Source organism: Geotrypetes seraphini, chromosome 8 (genome assembly GCF_902459505.1).
Source record: "Geotrypetes seraphini chromosome 8, aGeoSer1.1, whole genome shotgun sequence".
Taxonomy (NCBI): domain Eukaryota; kingdom Metazoa; phylum Chordata; class Amphibia; order Gymnophiona; family Dermophiidae; genus Geotrypetes; species Geotrypetes seraphini.
Window position 1 is genome coordinate 163,240,587 of NC_047091.1, and position 18,602 is coordinate 163,259,188.

The window sequence follows — 18,602 nt, forward strand, 5'->3', positions numbered from 1 at the left end:
TTGAAGAATTTTTTGTAAATTAATTTCAATAGTTTCTGAAAGGGATTTATTAAGGTCAATACCAAGATATTTTAGCTTATGCGGAGCCCATATTAGATTATAAGGTTTGATCATATTCGAATTGGCATAGTGATTTAAAGGAAGGGTTTCTGTTTTATCTTGATTCAGTTTATACCCAGAAAAAGAGGAGTAGACAATAATAGTTTGGAGAAGTTCTTTGATAGAAGATTCTGGTTTGGAGATGTAAAGAAAAACATTGTCTGCGTAAGCAGAGTTTTATTTCGAGAGATTTACATGTAATGCCTGAGATGTTCGGATTTTGTCTAATGTGTATAAGTAAAGGTTCCAATGCTAAGTTAAATAAATAGGGCGAAAGAGGACATCCCTGTCTGGTACCCCTATGGAGATGAAAAGAGGAGGAGAGAGAATTATTTGCAATTATTTTAGCTGAGGGAATCGCATATAAGACCTTGATCATTGAATAAAAGGGGATTGGGCACCAAACCAACCTAAAATATGGAAAAGATAATTCCATTCAATTCTATCAAAAGCCTTCTCGGCATCAAGGGATAACTATCACACCACTTTGAAAATCACAGCCTGCATTGAAGATAGGCGCTGGAAATTTAGGCCAGGCTTCTACAGGCCTACGTTTCTAGCACCTCTCTTCAACATAGGGCTCCTTTTACAAAGCCGCGCTAGGGCCTTAACGCACGGAATAGCACGTGCTAAAATGCCGCATGCGCTAGCTGCTACCGCCTCCTTTTGAGCAGGCGGTAGATTTTCAGCTAGTGCGCGCTAATCCAGTGCGTGCGCTAAAGCCGCTAGCTCGGCTTGGTAAAAGGAGCCCATAGAATCATGCTTAATGCCCTGCCCATAACCCCGCCTTTTGATGTTCGGTGCTGGCAAGCATCCACATAGATGCGATTCATGCACCTTTTTTTATAGGTGCTTCACAGTACCTAATTTGTTTCCTTTAATTGGTTTTTAACGACACAGTCAATTACGCCACTGTTAATTGTCAGTTAAAACACTTAACTTAGGCACTGTTTGGGTGCCTTCTGAATGGCGCCATTTTGAGAATCTGGGCCTTAGTGAATTCATCACTTAGAAATGGCTGGGCTCTAGAAAATGACATGATGACAAAATGTGTCCCTGTCCCCGCGGGAAACAATCCCATGCCATTCATTAGCGTCTATCTCAATCTCAGACCATCTACACCAGCATTCTACAATGTAGGGCTTGAGGGTCAGTGGCTGAGCCCATTCATACTCTGATTTTTATATAAGCCAAGTATAGGATAATGAATTTCAAGTTTCAAGTTTATTAGGATTTTATATACCGCCTATCAAGGTTATCTAAGCGGTTTTTACAATCAGGTACTCAAGCATTTTCCCTCTCTGTTCCGGTGGGCTCACAATTTATCTAACGTACCTAATGAACCCATTGTGACATCACTGATGAGATTGGCTCTTAGGCATTACATTACATTACTGTCTTATATTCCGCCTGTACCTTTCAGTTCTAAGCGGATTACATCAGAACGATAACTGAACATTTCCAGGAAGAGAAATACAATTACAATTAAAGGCGTAAGGTCTAAAGCAATTTTGATGAGAGGATTCTAAGAGGGGTTGAAAGGGGAAAAGGAAGGGATTAGGACGTTTGAGTGAATTTCTTGAATAGTAGGGTCTTGATTTCTTTGCGGAAAGCCTTGAGGTCAGTTGATGCTGTCAGTAGGTTGGTGATGGAGGGGTCCAATTTAGCTGCATGTGTTGCAAGTAAGTTGTCATACATCTTTTTGCGTTTAGTTCCTTTAAAAGGGGGGTAGGAGAAAGGGGATTGGGTTCTCCTCTGTCTGATTGAGAGGTTCCTGTTTAGACGGTTGTTTAGGTGGGTGGGTGCCGTTCCGTTTAAGGTTTTGAATAACATGCAGTATAGTTTGAATTGGATGCGGGCTTGTATTGGAAGCCAGTGTGAGTCTAGGAAGGCGTTGGTGATGTGGTCAAATTTTCCAAGGGAATAGATCATTCTGAGGGCAGTGTTCTGCATGGTCTGTAGTTGTTTTATTAGGTAGGTGGGACAAGAAAGGTAGAGGATATTGCAGTAATCCAATAGACTTAGGACTAGGTATTGAACTATGAGTCTGAATTGTTCTTTTTCATTGGTGGAACAAGGCATTATGACATCATAATATCATAATATCTGACTGTCATTATTTAGTGTCTATCTTAACCTCAGTCCTTCTACACCAGCATTCTTCAATGCAAGGCTCGAGGGTCAGTGGCTGAGCCAAATTCATACTCCGATTCTTCCCTCTCTCTTTAAAGAATGACATGGAGATGGTTTCCTGCGGCTATCCGCAGGGACGTGAACGGTGATGAATTTTGTTACTATGTCATTCTCTATTCCTTAGTGAATTCATCACTTAGAATGGGCTGGATACACACTCAGTTGAAAAAGGTGGTTATCATGCCTATTCCAAAAGCTAAGAAAGTTGAAAAAGGTGACTATAGTATGTATATACCTGTTTCAAATTTATCTTTGTCGACAACAATTCTAGAGAGAGTGTAGGGTCACGAAATGGTTAACTGTTGTTTGAAATGCAGCTCTGGCCTACATAGCTGGAAACAGTGTACAATCTGCTGATATCATCTGCTTGAAATGTATGTCCCTGCCTTACCACATGGTAAGCTAAATAGATAAGAGTTTGAGCCATGATGTACCCTGCTCTCCTGAACATGTAACAGTTAGAACTGTAAAGCTTAGATAAGCAGGTAAATGAACTAGCTTCCTATAGGACTATAAGTTGTACCCCTGAACCTATCACAAGTGCTGGCTTAGGACCAATAATAATTGTAGAAAAGTAACAAATGAGAAGTTGTAGATTTTGCATATATTAGTTTGTGAAAAGGGCATAAAAGTCTGTGCATTTCCTGTTTCTGGCACTCTTGTAAGCAGGCTGCTCACTGCACAAGAGTCCGGCATGCTGTAAATAAAACTCTTGTACTTTCTTCACGCCTCTGACTTTGTGTGTCCAAGTGACCTTTCAAGAGTAGTTTTAAATCAGTTGTCTGAATACGTAAATAGAAATCGGTCGTTGTATAGTAGACAATCTGGATACAGACAGCACCATAGTACAGAATCATTATTGGTTGATATTGTGGATAATATTCTAGCAAAAACCGATCAAGGTTGTGATGTATTATGGGTCCAATTGGATTTAACAGCAGAATTTGACACAATATCACATTAAAAGGTTCTTGTGTAATCAAGGAGGTGGAATTGGAGTCCACTGTTCTTGTGAAGTTCACAGCAGTGTCCTGTAAGGTGCCCCACTGCTCTCTTGCCATGTCTGGGTGGCCAGTCCATCATAATGCTGGCCCCTCCCATATCCAAATGGTCTTGTTCTGGATGTTTCAGACTTGGTCAAAGTTTTGGTCGAGAATGTGGTATAAAGATAGACGTTGCGGCAGTCTGGATGATCAACTGCCTGGACGTACAGCTAGACCAATAAAAAAATAAAATAAAATTTGGGAACGTACTTTTTGAGAATGAACATTTTGCTGCTGCCGACTTTGGGCGACTAGTGCCCTATGTCCAAATCAGACTTAGATGTATCTTTTGATAATGCCCCTCTAAATGCCCTAGCTCAAAAGCAACCCCCCCCCCCCAAAGAAAACGAGAGGCACTTATGTTATCAGGGAGAATGGTCAATTTTCAGGCAGTATTATCACAAGAGCCAAAAAGGATTTTACAGTGAAAAAAAAAAGTTATACTAACAAGAACTTTGTTGTTTACTTAACATACAGTATATGCTTGCATACATATTTTTATTATATCTTCACTCCCCCCCCCCCTAATTTAATGAAGCCAAGTTAGCATTTTTTATCATCGGTAACGGCATTAAAAGTTCCGATGCTCAGAGGAATTCTATGTGCATTGGAGCTTTTACTGCCATGGCCGTCAATAAAAAACGCTAACGCGGCTTCATAAAAGGGGATATTTATAATCCAAAATAATTCATGTTAATTTTATGCTATGTATGTTTTATATGGAAAGCCTAGAAATAGATGGTATATACATTTTAAAAATAAATAAATTATAAAAAATGATTTTATAAAACAAGGTTACTGCTTAATCACAACAAAAGTGGCTAGCCTGTCAATCATTGCTGACAAAAAACACATCACTAACAAGCAAAATACTGTATACGTATTTGTTTATACAGTAGTTTCCTCTTCACCATTTCAAAACAAGCTTCAATTAGTAAAATCCACTCATAATCAGAATCCCCCTCCCCCCTCCACTTATGTTTAGGAAGCATGAGTACAGCATGGGCCAGACCAATGGTCCATCAAGCCCAGTAGCCTGTTTTCACGGTGGCCAATCCAGGTCCCTAGTACCTGGCAAAAAGCCAAGGAGTAGCAACATTCCATTATCTCAGAGTAAGCAAAATTCCAGAATCCCAAATAGCAAGATTCCGGAATCCCTAAGAGTAGCAACATTCCATGCTACCGATCCAGGGCAAGCAGTGGTTTCCCCCAATGTCTTTCTCAATAACAGACTATGGACTTTTCCTCCAGGAAATTGTCCAAACCTTTCTTATAACCAATCCAAAAACAAGAAGTCCTCATATATCTCAAACAGCCCATTCTTCCAAATTATTTTGAGAAGTGTGTTGTTGTGTTGGGATGATCACGATTGGGGGGGGGGGGGGGGGGGGGGAGGCTGAAGGGCATAGTTAACGGGAATGAGATGCAAGGCTAGATTTGCCTATGGCAGTTAATACCTGTGTAAGGATCCTGCACATAGGTGGATAGTGTGGGGAATTTTGCAGTGCCTTTCACCTCTCCTATGAATACACAATGCACTTTTTATTCCCACTTCTCAGTGGGAATAAAAAGCTTCTCACCAGAGCCACTAAAAGTAAACAGCGCCTATACAGAACAGCAGGAAGCTCAAGTTTTGGAAATAATATTTCTCAAATCACTGACAACTGTGGCAACTTATTTCTTCAGCAGTCTCCCTCAAAAAATATTCCAGTGCAGTGACTCCAAGAGCTTAAAATAAAAAGGAGGAAAAAAAAAAAAAGCCCTCATACTTACAGAGGCAGGTGTCTGCCAAGCCCAAAACATTTCGGGGGGAGGGGGGGGGAGCTTGAGAAAATAACGCTACGCTCAATTCTCTCCCCGGCAGAAAGGCAGCCCGAGGGACGGGGCGGCAGTTAAGGAGTTAAGCGGTAGGCAGTGCTGTAGGCCCGTGAATAGGGGGCAGCTGAGCGGAGCCGCAGCAGGCAGATGCGAAGGGAGCCCTTAACTAAAGCGAGAGCTCGCCGCCCGCAATTGCTCGCCGCCGAGGCGAATTCCGAAAGGAGGATGCACTCGGCGAGGCGCGAGCCACGCAAAGACGGGCACGGACCGGCTTCTGAGGGAGTCTAGTGGGGGGCGGGGAGGGGGGAGAGGCTGCTGCTGCTGCCGAGACTCGCAGCCCACCCAGCTCGAGGGAGAGCGCGGCGCGCGCTGGCTCTGCCTGAGGCGGGCGGGCAGGTAGCTCTGTCGCGTCGCCCCTGGGTGGGGGGGAAGGGGAGCCAGGTCTTTTGGCGGTTTCTTGACTGGCTAGTGAGAGGAAAAAAAAAAAAGCGCCTCCCGCTGAGCGAGGCGAGCAAAGAGGAGAGAGAGAGAGAGAGCCAGGGCTAACGGAGAGGAAATGTTATTGCAGCAGTTGAAGAGCTGACGGGGTGGCAGCGAAAGGCGCCTCGCGCCCCCGCTCTCCCGCGCTGAAGAATGCGAGCAGCGTCCGAAGAGTTTGGAAGTTGACTGCGCGCCCCTGCAGGTAAGGGGGGAGGGGGAACGGGCGGGATGGCTGCTCGTTGATTGAAGTTGCTAAGTGATTTATTACGGAATGAATGGGGGGGGGGGGGGGGAGGCTTCACGCTCCGTCCAGAAACCAAGTTCCGGCTGATTAGACGCCGTTGTTTTATTACTCGAAAGAAAAAGATACCGATCGATCTATCAATCTCGCTCTTCATATATATATATATAATATGCACATTGATTTGCACAAACTTATGCCTCAAGGAGTTAACTGTCAAACTTTCCATTGTTAAGGGAATGAAATATATCCCGGGAGATGCTGAGGTCTACTGTGATGCTCACCTTGCAGAGATGTGTTTTGCATTACAAAAGTGAAATGTTTTTCGGCTGTTATTAAAAAGGAGACACTGTGACCATATATTGAATAATGTAATGTCTGCTCTGGAACCGACAGTAGGACATAAAACGTGATTTTTTTTTTTTTTGTATCCTAATAGTACGTCATACAGAAACGCAGGGAACTTGCAATGTTCCCAAATAAGATTAAGATCCGTTGGGCTGGGGGGGGGGGGGGGTTGGACTAGTAAGGGACATCCTTATAATTTGCAATGATATATTCTGCTGCATACAAAAAAAAAAAACCTGGGGGTTTCTTTCACTGGAGTTCATAGTACTTTGAGTGACTGTAGCATTAACTGTCTCGGAGATTGGACAGGATAATGTATGCCGCCCCCCCAGCCCTCCCCCAACCTTCACAAAAAGGATTTTGCTTAATTTCGCTGTCAAACTGACAGATGGCTTTTACAGGAGAGAGAGAGAACGCAGTTGGAAAAAGGAACTAGAGGGAAAATGTGAAGACCCCCCCCTTCAGCATCCGGGGGTAGGAGGTCAATTCGGTATCCCCATCTCCAGTCATTCATAACATAACATAACTTGATTCTTCTGTACCGCCATAATCTAACAATTCCAAGGCGGTTTGCACAGAAGAAGGCTGGACAAATCAGCGAAATACAGATAATTACAAATATAACCACGCTACTTAACAATATTCAGTATAAAATTTTCCGTTAACCCTAATATCCACTTTTAGGAAATGAATTTGTCAAACAGCACCGACTTAATTACTTTTCGAAATGCACCATAAGACATCATGACTTCACGGATGCAATTACCCCACCAGGACTGCTGGCTTACTTGCCTGGAATGCAAGGGTCCTATCCAAAAAAGTCTTGTATCTGCAGCCGGTAATTTTTGGGTAGACAAATACATTCGAACTCCTAATTGGGGCTATATAACGTAAAATGAGCTGCATTTTAAACTGCAAAGTTGTAGAAAACTATAGCAGATAATAATAAATTTAGCTTAATAAAGAAATGCAGGGAACTGAAGTGACATTTTAAGGTTACACTATCTAGGTCTCCAGGAGCTCCAGCAGTCCTTTGCTTACCGTAGCACTCTGCTGTCGTTAAAGTTTCACTGAACATAACCCTTATCTCCATAACGTTTCTTTATTTTTAAGTACTTTAAAAACTTTACTGACCTTCTTAAGGCTTATGAGACCTGAAGGGTCCTCATCATTGAACGTCAAGAGCGTTAGACAAACACCAAGACCGTTCTCTTCCACAGTCAACATTTTATAACTCCGATTGAAATATTTTAATGAGGAAGGATTTCCTTCTGACTTAACTTTTCAGTAGAGTGGTGATCCCTGGAGCAGTGTCAAGTTCATAACACTGTGAGTGACCCCTAGTGTTGTAGCACTTATCAAAATAATTCTATATCCAGGGTTGGAGTTAAGAGCTGGAACCAAGTAATGTAGCACTTTCCCCCCCTCTTGATTCTAAATATTTGAGCAAAGATTTATTTATTCGATTGGTTTTGCCCATCCTCCCAAAGGAGCTCAGAGTGGGTTACAAATCGGGTGCTCAAACATTTTCCCTATCTGTCCTGGCAGGCTCACAGTCTGTGTAATGCACCTGGAGCAGTGGAGGATTAAGTGACAAGGGTTACAAGGAGCAGCACAGGGTTTGAACCCACAACCTCAGGCTGCTGCGGCTGTACCTCTAATCACTGCGCGGTGTTAGTCAACTTGCATATGCAAACTGTAGGGATGTTGTTTCAAAGAAGTGTACAACAACATATCCCATGATGTCGGTAAACCAAAATTAGTAAAAAAAAAAAACATGAATTTTTTTTTTTTAAATGTGTGTCAGTAGTGCAGTGTTTTTCAATAGTGTGCATGAGTGAATAGTGTATGCTTGCATCAGGAAAGAATGTGTGCTCTGACGCAGAGCGTTCATTTTAACAACATTGCTCCCAAGAAGACAGAATGTCAAAAAAAAAAAAGAAGAAAAAAACAACAACTCCTGAGCATTCCAGGAAATGACATAGGGTATGACACAAAATGAATATTCTGGTTGCACACCCCTAGTAGATTTAGAGGGTCTGTGAGCAAGATGTATGCGAGACCTTTTTATTAGACTAACTTAATCCATCTTCGATTACCTTTGAGTCTTAGTATCCTTTCGGCAGGTCAGAGATGCTGCACTGGAATTGCATATACCCATTAGCCAATATGGATCCTTTCAACTATAAATATTTTACTGTTTCATCGCTTCTGTCAATCCTTTCCCTTTACTGAGCATATATGAGCAGTCCAAGACCCATATTACCATGCACTATTTAAATGCACCATAATTGTGCTGTTTCCTGGCTAGCCAGATGAGGAGATAACGCTCAAAGCTAGCCACAGTTCAGTAAAAAGATATTGGCTACAACTTCTTTGCTGACCTTTTTTTTTTTTTTTGCTAAATATATGAGCATACTCGTGCTATTTTAAAATGTGTAGACTATGAAGCCCATATGTATAAAATGGACCTTTTTTTTTTTTTTTTAGCATTAGGGCATGACAAGCTATAGTAAAAGGGCCCCCTAAAAGACCTGTGTGTATTTGTTCTGGGAGGTTCTATGATGAGTACTGTGTGTTAATGTTAAATAGAGATACATCTGGCATTTTTTTTTAATGGGGGGGGGGGGAAAATTCTTATCATTTTAAATGAGATTTGAACCTTGAATGCAAAAAGTTGAACATTCTGGATATTGTCCAGTGCATTTTTCACATAAGAAGTTCATAGCGAGTAGACAAACCAATAATTTATTTTTCTTAAGTGTTGTCACCTGTTTAACACCATGAAAATATCTAGAAAGAAGTTTTTTGATGTTTGTCTTGTGTGATAAACAGATCAGCCTTTCCTAATAGGTACTAAGCAAACTTATGTATACAGACAAAGGTATAAGAAGATGCTGGATGTAGAAGTGAGTTGGATTGTGGGAAAGCCAGGGCACACCTCAAATACTGTATGTGATTCTGATTGCCGTATCTCAAAAAAGATATATAGCGGAATTAGAAAAGGTACAGAGAAGGTCGATGAAAATGATAAAAGCATGGGACAACTTCCCTATGAGGAAAGGCTAAAGTGGCTAGGGCTCTTCAGCTTGGAGTACAGACGGCTCAGGGGTGATATGATAGAGGTCTATAAAATACTGAGTGGAGTGGAAATGGTAGATGCGAATCACTTGTTCACTCTTTCCAAAAATACTAGGACTAGAGGGCATGTGATGAAACTACTAAATAGTAGATTTAAAACAAACTGGAGAAAATATTTCTTCATACAAGGTATAATTAAACTCTGAAATTCATTGCTGGAGAATGTTGTGAAATCAATTAGCTTAGCGAGGTTTAAATAAGATTTGGATAATTTCCTAAAAGAGAAGTCCATAGGCCTTTATTGAGATGGCTTGGGGAAATCCACTGCTTATTCCTAGAATAAACAGCATAGAATCTGCTTTACTATTTGGGCTCTAGCTAGGTACTTAGGACTTGGGTTGGCCATGGTTGAAAACAGGATACTGAGCTTGAAGGACCTTCGGTCTGTCCCAGTATGGCAATTCTTATGTTCTTAAGATGAATGGAAAACTAAAGGTTGATGCTGTGAGGACCCCAGTATCCGTGGCACAATGAAAGTAGGGACCTCCCCCCACAGCTGCAATATTATCAATGTACCATTGGGAACTCCACCCCCAAGTGGCAGAAAATGGCTCAGTAGCCACAAACATGGCAAAGAAAGGGCCAGGCAGCAACCATGGACCGAATTTGAAGAAAAGAAAGACCTAGCTGTAGAATAAGATACTAGGCATGGGGTAGAGAATATGCAAGGGAGGAGAGGAAGGATTGGTGATGCAAGGAGGGAGAGGTGTAAGGGTAAATGTCGGAAGGCTAAATGTTGGGAGAGAGAGAGTACAAGAGGGAGAGGGTAATGAAAGGGGGTGGAGCAATTCAAGGGGAGTCACTGATTGAGGAAGTGGGGGAAGAAGAGTCTAAAGCAACACAGACATGCTATACCACACCCCCCCCCCAATACTAACCCTGCCCACAACTCAATACCAAAAATATAACTCCAATGGCCCATGAGGTGGGAGTGATCTCCAGTCGCTTCTGTCTTATTGCCATAATTCAAAATGGTGCTAATTTAATTGAAGATCCCATAAGATCTGGGATTCTCAATGGGTTTGTCATGTGCTATAGTATGCTGACATTATCTTGAGGGAGTGGTGTATTTGTTGATTGGATCCTCAAGTACTTGAGTTGTTTATGCTAATTTAATTGAATACGTTTTTGGCCAGTTCATGAGGCTTAATGCCTTTAGAGTAAATTCCACACTTCAGGAAGGCATGCAGAAACATGCTTTTACTGCCCTTTATGAAACAGACCCATTAGGTATCTAAACCTAGATAAATGAATTGCAGGCGTCAAAGTAGGTTCCTAAGTGTGTTTTAGGCATCACAATTTAGAAAGCTAGGGACGACTTTCTGTGTGCCCAAGTATTTTGTTTTTGAAAATGACCTCATAGATAGTGAGAACAAGGAAAAAAGTGTTTTCTGTAAAGATAAAAATATAAATAAATGATACTATTAAAGGGTGTCTGTTGTACAGGCCAATGCGTGTTTCAGTGTTCAACGAGAGACGCACGTTTTGAATGTAACAGCAAATCATCCAAAATATTGATGAATGTTCTTGCACAGATGAATTATGTGCATCCTATCCCATCGCGGCAACTGCCTCTTGCCAAGTCCCATCAGGGAAGCTGACTATTTACCGGAGCTGTTGACATTATTGGGGGGATGTGTTGACAGTGACTGCACAACAGAAGATTACTGTTTGTTGGCAAATGCAATTTTGCTTCTTCTGTGTTGACAAAATAGTCATGGAACAACAAGAAGTGAAAGTGACACCAATACAGAGAGCATCCTGAACCTCTGCAATGGTGTAAACTTTGATAGCTGGAGTTAATGGGTGCCACCAAACGGCTTCCAAACAATCAAAAAATGTATCTAGAAAACTTCAACAGATTTCAGAAAATGGATCAGTTTGCTACTGTAAATCATAAGCCATTCAAAGTTTGTCTTGACTAGCTACCGTAGTTAGTTTTTTTTTTTTTTCTCTAAAATCCATGTGACGGATGTATGTGAAAAGTATGAATGTGATTTGCATACCGCTTATATATTTAGTGGTTTACAGTGAATAGTGATCAGATTTTGTGGGGGTGGGGGGGTCCGGTGAGGGGGATTGGGGCGTTTCGTTGGTGGGGGGGGGGGGGAGGGTCCCGCAGGAGGGATTGGGCACCCTCCTGCTGGCGATCTTCTGTCTGCAACAGATGGTTTTGTCGCATGTAAAAGACCCACATAAAGGGGTGATAAGGCCACTTTTACTGCGGCTAAGGACTCTTTCGTATCTCTGATGCTAAATCTCATCTTCTTCAAGTAAAATAGGCTAAATATGAGTCAGGCTCTTGTTTTCTTCATTTTTTTTTTTCCTGAGCTCTAAAACTGTTAAGTAATGGAAGACAAACTCACCTTCATTTGAATACTCTCCAAGTGGGATCACATGCATTTAGGGACTGGTGTTACTCAGAAACCTTCGCTCAGGTCACTGGGTGACACAATAAAAGCCATGAGGCTGGCACCGCCACTCTGTGGCAGGGTTTTGTTTTTTTTTGATGCAAAGCAGAAGACTTGAGTTCAGTTCCGGGCCGGGCCCCTGGCAAAGGTATAGTTACTCCTACGATTTCCTCAGCGATAATATTTATTGTAATCAGTTTGCTTGAACCATTAACTTTTAGTTTGAAAAAAAATTTACTTGATAGATGAGATGTGTTTTGAAAGGCAGGCCAGAATGTAAGAATTTTCATTGAGGAGAAAAAAAAAGCTATACTCAATAAATTTGTGCTCAAAAATTAGCAATGAAAAAAAAAAAAAATCCGTGCCCAAAGCTGTTCTATAATCGGCACTCAAAGATGGACGCCCCTTATGGAATAACAGTGAGTGTTGATTTTAGTACTCCGATTTGAGCACCAAGACTTAGGCCTTCTGAAACCAGGTGAAATTCATGGCACCCAATTTGGGCGCACATCCACAGCATTGTGTGCACATTTTAGGAATTTCCTGACTTGCACATGCCCCTCCCGTGGCCACCGCCCTTTGGGTTGCGTGCTATGGGATTTGGTTGCACTTTATTATAGAAAAGTGTATAGCAAGATGTGCACACAGATTTAGATTGGTACCAGACATCCAATTGGCACTACTGGGCTTATTAGCCAGTTTAACCCTCTTTTACAAAACCGTAGCACAGTTTTTAGCGCTGGCCGCAGTGGCAACAGCTCCGACGCTCATAGAATTCCTATGAGTTTTCAGAACTTTCCGGAATAAAGCAAAAGAACCTAAGCTTCTTAATGCAAGCGGTAAAGCATTCCAGAATTTGCTTAATTTAAAAGCAAAAGAATAACGAAGGGCTCCTTTTACGAAGGTGCGTTAGGGCCTTAATGCATGGAATAGCGCGTGCTAGCCGCTACCGCCTCCTCTTGAGCTAATCCGGTGCGTGCGCTAAAAACGTTAGTGCACCTTCGTAAAAGGAGCTCTAAATCTCTTAAAGGTTCTGTTTTTACCACTGAGAGAGGGGGAAATGTAAGTTATAAATTTTTTTTTTTTTTTTAAGTTTTAATTTTTGAGAACTTCTGGCAAGATGAGATCTATGAACATTCGAGTCTAAAGCAATCAAAGTAGCAAAAATGCCAAATAGGATCTTAAATGCAATACAAATGCACTTAAATTGAATTCTGAGATACACTGGAAGCCAATGGAATTGCTTGAGCAGAGGGGTTACACGATCGAATTTACTTTTACCGAAAATAAGTTTAGCTGCAGGGGAAAAGACCTCAAATGTCCCATGCCCAAAGCTCATTGCTTGATTCAAGGGCACCACGGGGACAAAGAGTATTATCACTGGTCTAAAAAACCCTTTAAATAACGTATTAAGTGCATAAATCTCTTTTTTTAATTTTAAATAATAATTTAACCAGTGCATCTGCTCAAATAGCTGCCGGTCCAAAATTCAAAGGACCGGAATATTTTATCCAAAAAACAACTTGTTGCCAACGCCCCACAAAACACTAGAACCTGCTAAAGTCCAATACAGCAAAAATGCGATGTAAAGTCACTTATCTTAGATCCCAACGGCAGCCTGGACCGTTTCACCAGTCGGCTTCGTCAAGGGGATTCCTTGATGCTCACTCGTTTCCAAATTGTGCTGGCATTGCAAAAAAAAAAAAAAAAATCTCAGCGGTTTCTGGACAAAAACCTTTTCAAGACGTTGCTTCAAAGGAAATAAAAAGAACATCAGACCTCATATCGAACGTCAATAAAAATGGCTAAAATCCCCACCCTACCTCAATTGTAACAACAATAACAACAAAAAAATCCATGTGCTCCCCCCCAACAGAAATATTCCTCATTATAATAAAGTAACGCTTTGCTTCCCAAAACTAAGGGGCGATTTCACTAAGCTGTAAATGGACTTTGCCATTGGGGGATGGTGGTGGGAATCGCCCTCTTACAGAGGAAATTGTAATTTTTCACTAAAACACTGGGAAAAATTACTCTTTACTCTGTAATGGGAGGGGGCCCCCCAACCCCCCAACAGCAGTGGCAACTGTTCTAAGTAAAATGAGGGGTTCTCCCCCAAACCCTCCCTCGGAGCGCTTTAAACTTACCTTTTAATCTGGCGCGCTGACATCCTGTGCAGCTTTGTCCGCTCGCGATTGTCCCTCGCGCCTTCATCTATGAACCATCCAGGTCACAAGTTCCTGGCAAAACCCCAAATAATAGCAAGATTCTATGTTACTGATCCCAGGGCAAGCAGTGGCTTCCCCCATGTCTGTCTCAATAGCTTACTCAGTGGTGTAGTAAGGGAGGGGGGCGGCGGCCCCGATGCAGTCTTGCTGAGGGTGTGGCACCCCTCCTTCTCTTTGTCTCCCCTGCTCTTCTCCTTGCTGTGTGTGCGCACCCCTTCCCCGGTACCTTTTATTACTTCCCCGGCGCAAGGTTACTGCCTCTGTCAGCATCGGCGCTCTCTCTTATGTCGCTTCTGGGACCCGCGCCAAGGAAGTGACATCAGAGGGTGAGCTGACATCGACATGGATGTGCTGGTCATGCTGGAAAAGTTTTAAAGGTACAGTGAATGGGAAGGGGAATGTGCATGGGGCGCGGGGCGGGGAAGACAGCGGGGGAGGGGTGCCACCGCCCCAGGTGACTCTCACCCTTTCTGCGCCACTGGGCATACTATGGCCTTTTCCACCAGGAACTTGTCCAAATATTTTTTTTAAACCCATCTGCGTTAACCACTGTTACAAAACAACAAAGAAAAATCCAATGAAGGCTGCAGTGTAGGAACAACAAACGAGAAACAAGAAAAAAAACTGCAGACAATATGTACAAGATGCAGGCTAGGTTTATTATATCACATATTAAATGCAGTCAATGATACCACCTTTCAATAAACCAAGGGACCAACACACCTTCTTCAGGGGTCCATGGTTGATAGGGTTTTGAATCAAACTGCAATTTAAACTGATAATGAACATAAGCCTATGCAGTCATAGAATAAACACGAGCCAGCGGTTCCAGAACAAAATGGACACCGAAGCTGGCTCGCGTTTATTTTATGACTGCATAGGCTTATGTTCCTTATCAGTTTAAATTTCGGTTTGATTCAAAACCTTATCAACCATGGATCCCTGAAGAAGATGTGTTTATCGAAACACAGACCGGTTTATTGAAAGGTGATATCATTGACTGCATTTAATATTTGATATAATAAACAAAGCCTGCATGTTGTACATTTTAGGCTCCTTTTACTAAGCCGCGCTAGCGGGATTAATGCATGCGACTTTTCATCACGCGCTAACACTGCGCTAGCCTAAAAACTACCGCCTGCTCAAGAGGAGGCGGTAGCGGCTAGCACGGCCGGTGGTTTAGCGTTCACTATTACGTGCGTTAAATCGCTAGCGCGGCTTGATAAAAGGAGCCCATTGTCTGCAGTTTTTTCTCGTTAACCACTGTTACCACATTTCCTCCTACTGGTTTTAAAAGTATATGTCCCTGTAACTTTATTGAGTGTCCCCTAGTCTTTGTCATTTTTGACGGAGTAAAAAAAATGGATTTACTTATATCCATTCCACACCACTCAGGATTTTATAGACTTCAATCATTTCTCCCCTCAGCCATCTCTTTTCGAAGCTGAAGAGCCCTAACCTCTTTTGTCTTTTTTTTTTTTTTAGTTCTTTATTGATTTTTAATCAAAAACAGTGTCATACAAATGAAACAGTAGGTATTACACACATTACACTAATATCTGTACCAGTAACATAAATATCATTCAATAATTTCATTTTCTTGCATATAATAATAGCATAATATAATCTAATATATAATACAAATGAAAAATAAAGTTACCCAAATATCACTATCAATATTTACTCCCCTCCCTCCAACCCCCCACCCCCTCTGGATGTGTAAAGATAAATAAACCAAAGGAAAGATATGATGAAAATACATTATTATATTTTTACAAATTTAGTCAATAGGCTCCAAATTTTATTAAATACCTCATTAAAACCCCTACACTCTGCGTTAATTCGTTCGTATCTGTATATAGTGCACACATTCACCCACCAAAAAGTATAATTTATTCTATCATTGTTCTTCCAATTACTTGTAATCAATTGAATGGCTATACCTGTTAGGATCATAAAGAGACGACTCTTATATTTATCTAGAGTGGGTTTCACATGTAAAATTGTTCCACAAATTATAGCTTCATATAATGATGGAACATTTGAATCTAAAACTAGATTTATTTGTGCCCAGATTGACTTCCAAAATATTAATATAAACGGACAAAAATATAACAGATGATCCAAAGTTCCTAAACCAATATGACAATGCCAGCATCTATTAGACTTAGAACTATCTATTTTATTTAATTGAACTGGGGTCCAGAAAATCCTATGTAACAAAAATAACCACGTTTGTCTCATAGATGCTGACGCTGTACATTTCAATCTCCAAGTCCAAATTCGTGGCCAACGAGACACAGAAATATTCTGTTTTATCTCGATGCTCCAGATGTCTCTTTTGTCTTTCTTGATAGGGTAGGAATTCCATCCCTTTATCATCTTGGCTGCTCTTTTGCATTTTACTATTTGTTAAATTTCTGGCTGTGCGCTTATGTTAACTGTGAAGCTATTTTCATTAAAGCAAATTTGGAAGAAGAGAAATGTTGATTTTAAAGTAGGTGGTCAAAATATAAACAACCTGCATTACACAGATGACACAACGCTCATTGCCAGTAGTAAAGAAGACATGTTGTATCTGCTGAGAAGACGAAAGTCATAACATGGGATTAACTGAATATAAACAAAACAAAGATTATGAATATAGAAAATTATGAAGATTTTGAGCTTGAAGGCAATAGAATAGAAGTTGTAAAGAGTTTTAATCTTTTGGGCTCTTTGGTAATCAAGAAGCAACTAGCAGGGAAGAAATACTCCACAGAATAGCAATTGATCGCTCTATAATGAAGGCTCTTGATAAGATATTTAAAGGCAAGGAAGTAATGGTTAAAATGAAGATTAGACTGGTCCATGTACTCATTTTCTCAGTGGTCAATTACATATGTGAAAGCTGGACATTACGGAAGCAAGACAGAAAGAGGATTGACTTATTTGAACTCTGGTGCTAGAGACGGACTCTATGCATGCCGTGGACCGCAAGGAGAACTAACAAATCTATTTTGGAAGAGATCAATCCGGATAAGCCCACAAGATGAAGTTACAACTATCTTATTTTGGTCACACTGTTAGAAGAGAGATCACTGGAGGAGGGTGTCAGGTCAAAAGCGCGCCGGGACAAAGGCGCGTGCAGACAATTGAGCGCAGTGCGGAGGTGCGTGCCGCACAAAATTACTGTTTTTACGGCTCCGACGGGGGTGGGGTGTGGGGGGGGAACCCCCCACTTTACTTAATAGAGATCGCGCCATGTTGTGGGGGGTGTGGGGGGTTGTAACCCCCCCCCATTTTACTGAAAACTTCACTTTTTCCCTGTTTTTAGGGAAAAAGTTAAGTTTACAGTCAAATGTGGAGGGTTACAACCCCCCAACCCCCCCACAACGCCGGCGCGATCTCTATTAAGTAAACTGGGGGGCTCCCCAACAAAGCCCCCCGTCGGAGCCCCTAAAAACTGTAATTTTCTTCGGCGCGTGCCTCTGTCTTGCGTTCAGTTGTCGGCGCACGCCTTTGTCGCCGACTTGTCTATGAACCCTGGAGGAGGACATCATGTTTGGGAAGATCGAAGGAACCAGGTGAAGAGGGTGACCTGTAACTAGGTGGCTGGATACATTGACAACTGCTATGGGGACGATGCTGGAAGTCCTCGTCGCACTAGCACTTGACCGACTTCTTTTTGGATCTTTAACTCATCAAGTTGCTAAGACTCGAACCTGAATTGATAGCACCTAACAACAATAGCCACGTTACAAGAAGCAATTGTACACACAAATCAGTTGTGAGTTATTTTATTTTGATACTCACTTCTGAAATGGGGGGGGGGGGGTGGAAATACTGTCACATGTTCCATTTACAGCCACTGATATTTACAAGCTCCGGGCCTGTCTATGTGCAAATGAAAGACATTAATTATATCCTCCTTTTACATCTACTGCAGCGACTAAGAAGTTTGTAGCAATGCCCAGAGGCATGTTAGGCTTCTGTTCTTGTGGAAACATTAATCACATTTTTGTTGTTTTCCTTTTTTCTAAAACACAATACGAATATTTTCCTTTTCATGTTGTAGCGTATCGTTTTGTTTGTTAAAATTTGCTAGATTTGCCTTTATCACTGCAGCATCAAGGTGAATTACGGTATAGAGAATGACCCGGGGGGACAAATTTTTCTCCGTCCCTGCAGGAACTCAATCTCCCCGTCCCATCCCCGCGAGTTTTGTCGCTGGCACTGTCCCTGCCCCATTCCTGTAAGCTCTGCCTTAACCACACAAGCCTCAAACACTTATGATTTTAAAGTGTTTGAGGCTTGTGCAGATGAGAACAGAGCTTGCAGGAATGGGGTGGGGACAGGAAAAGAACTCACGGGGATGGGACGGGAAAATGAGTTCCCGCGGGGGATGGGGAAAAATCCTGGATGCCGAAGCAGCTAAGTTGTTCTCTTTTTTTTGCTGTGTTCCACGCTGAATCCTGGACTACTTTGCTACAGTGCTGATTTACCCATTTTTTCACAACTGAGGGCTGTGTGTCCCGGTGTGTTTTGTAACATCTCCCTGCAGGCTACCATAGAGCTTTTTCTACTGGTTCTATATTTTGGAGTACAGGGTTAGCCTTGA

At 41.8% G+C, this 18,602-nt stretch overlaps 1 protein-coding gene across 2 annotated transcripts in view; it reads left to right on the forward strand.

Moving 5' to 3' along the window:
• Positions 1-18,602, forward strand: part of WSCD2 (WSC domain containing 2) — a 353,658-nt gene that overhangs the window by 23,910 nt on the left and 311,146 nt on the right. The window contains exon 1 of one of the 2 annotated variants that reach the window (XM_033957412.1): positions 5,641-5,835. The exons of the other annotated variant lie outside the window; for it this stretch is intronic. The gene's annotated coding sequence lies outside the window, so the exon portion shown is untranslated. Of the gene's footprint in view, positions 1-5,640; positions 5,836-18,602 lie in introns of those variants that run through there. 2 annotated transcript variants of the gene reach the window in all.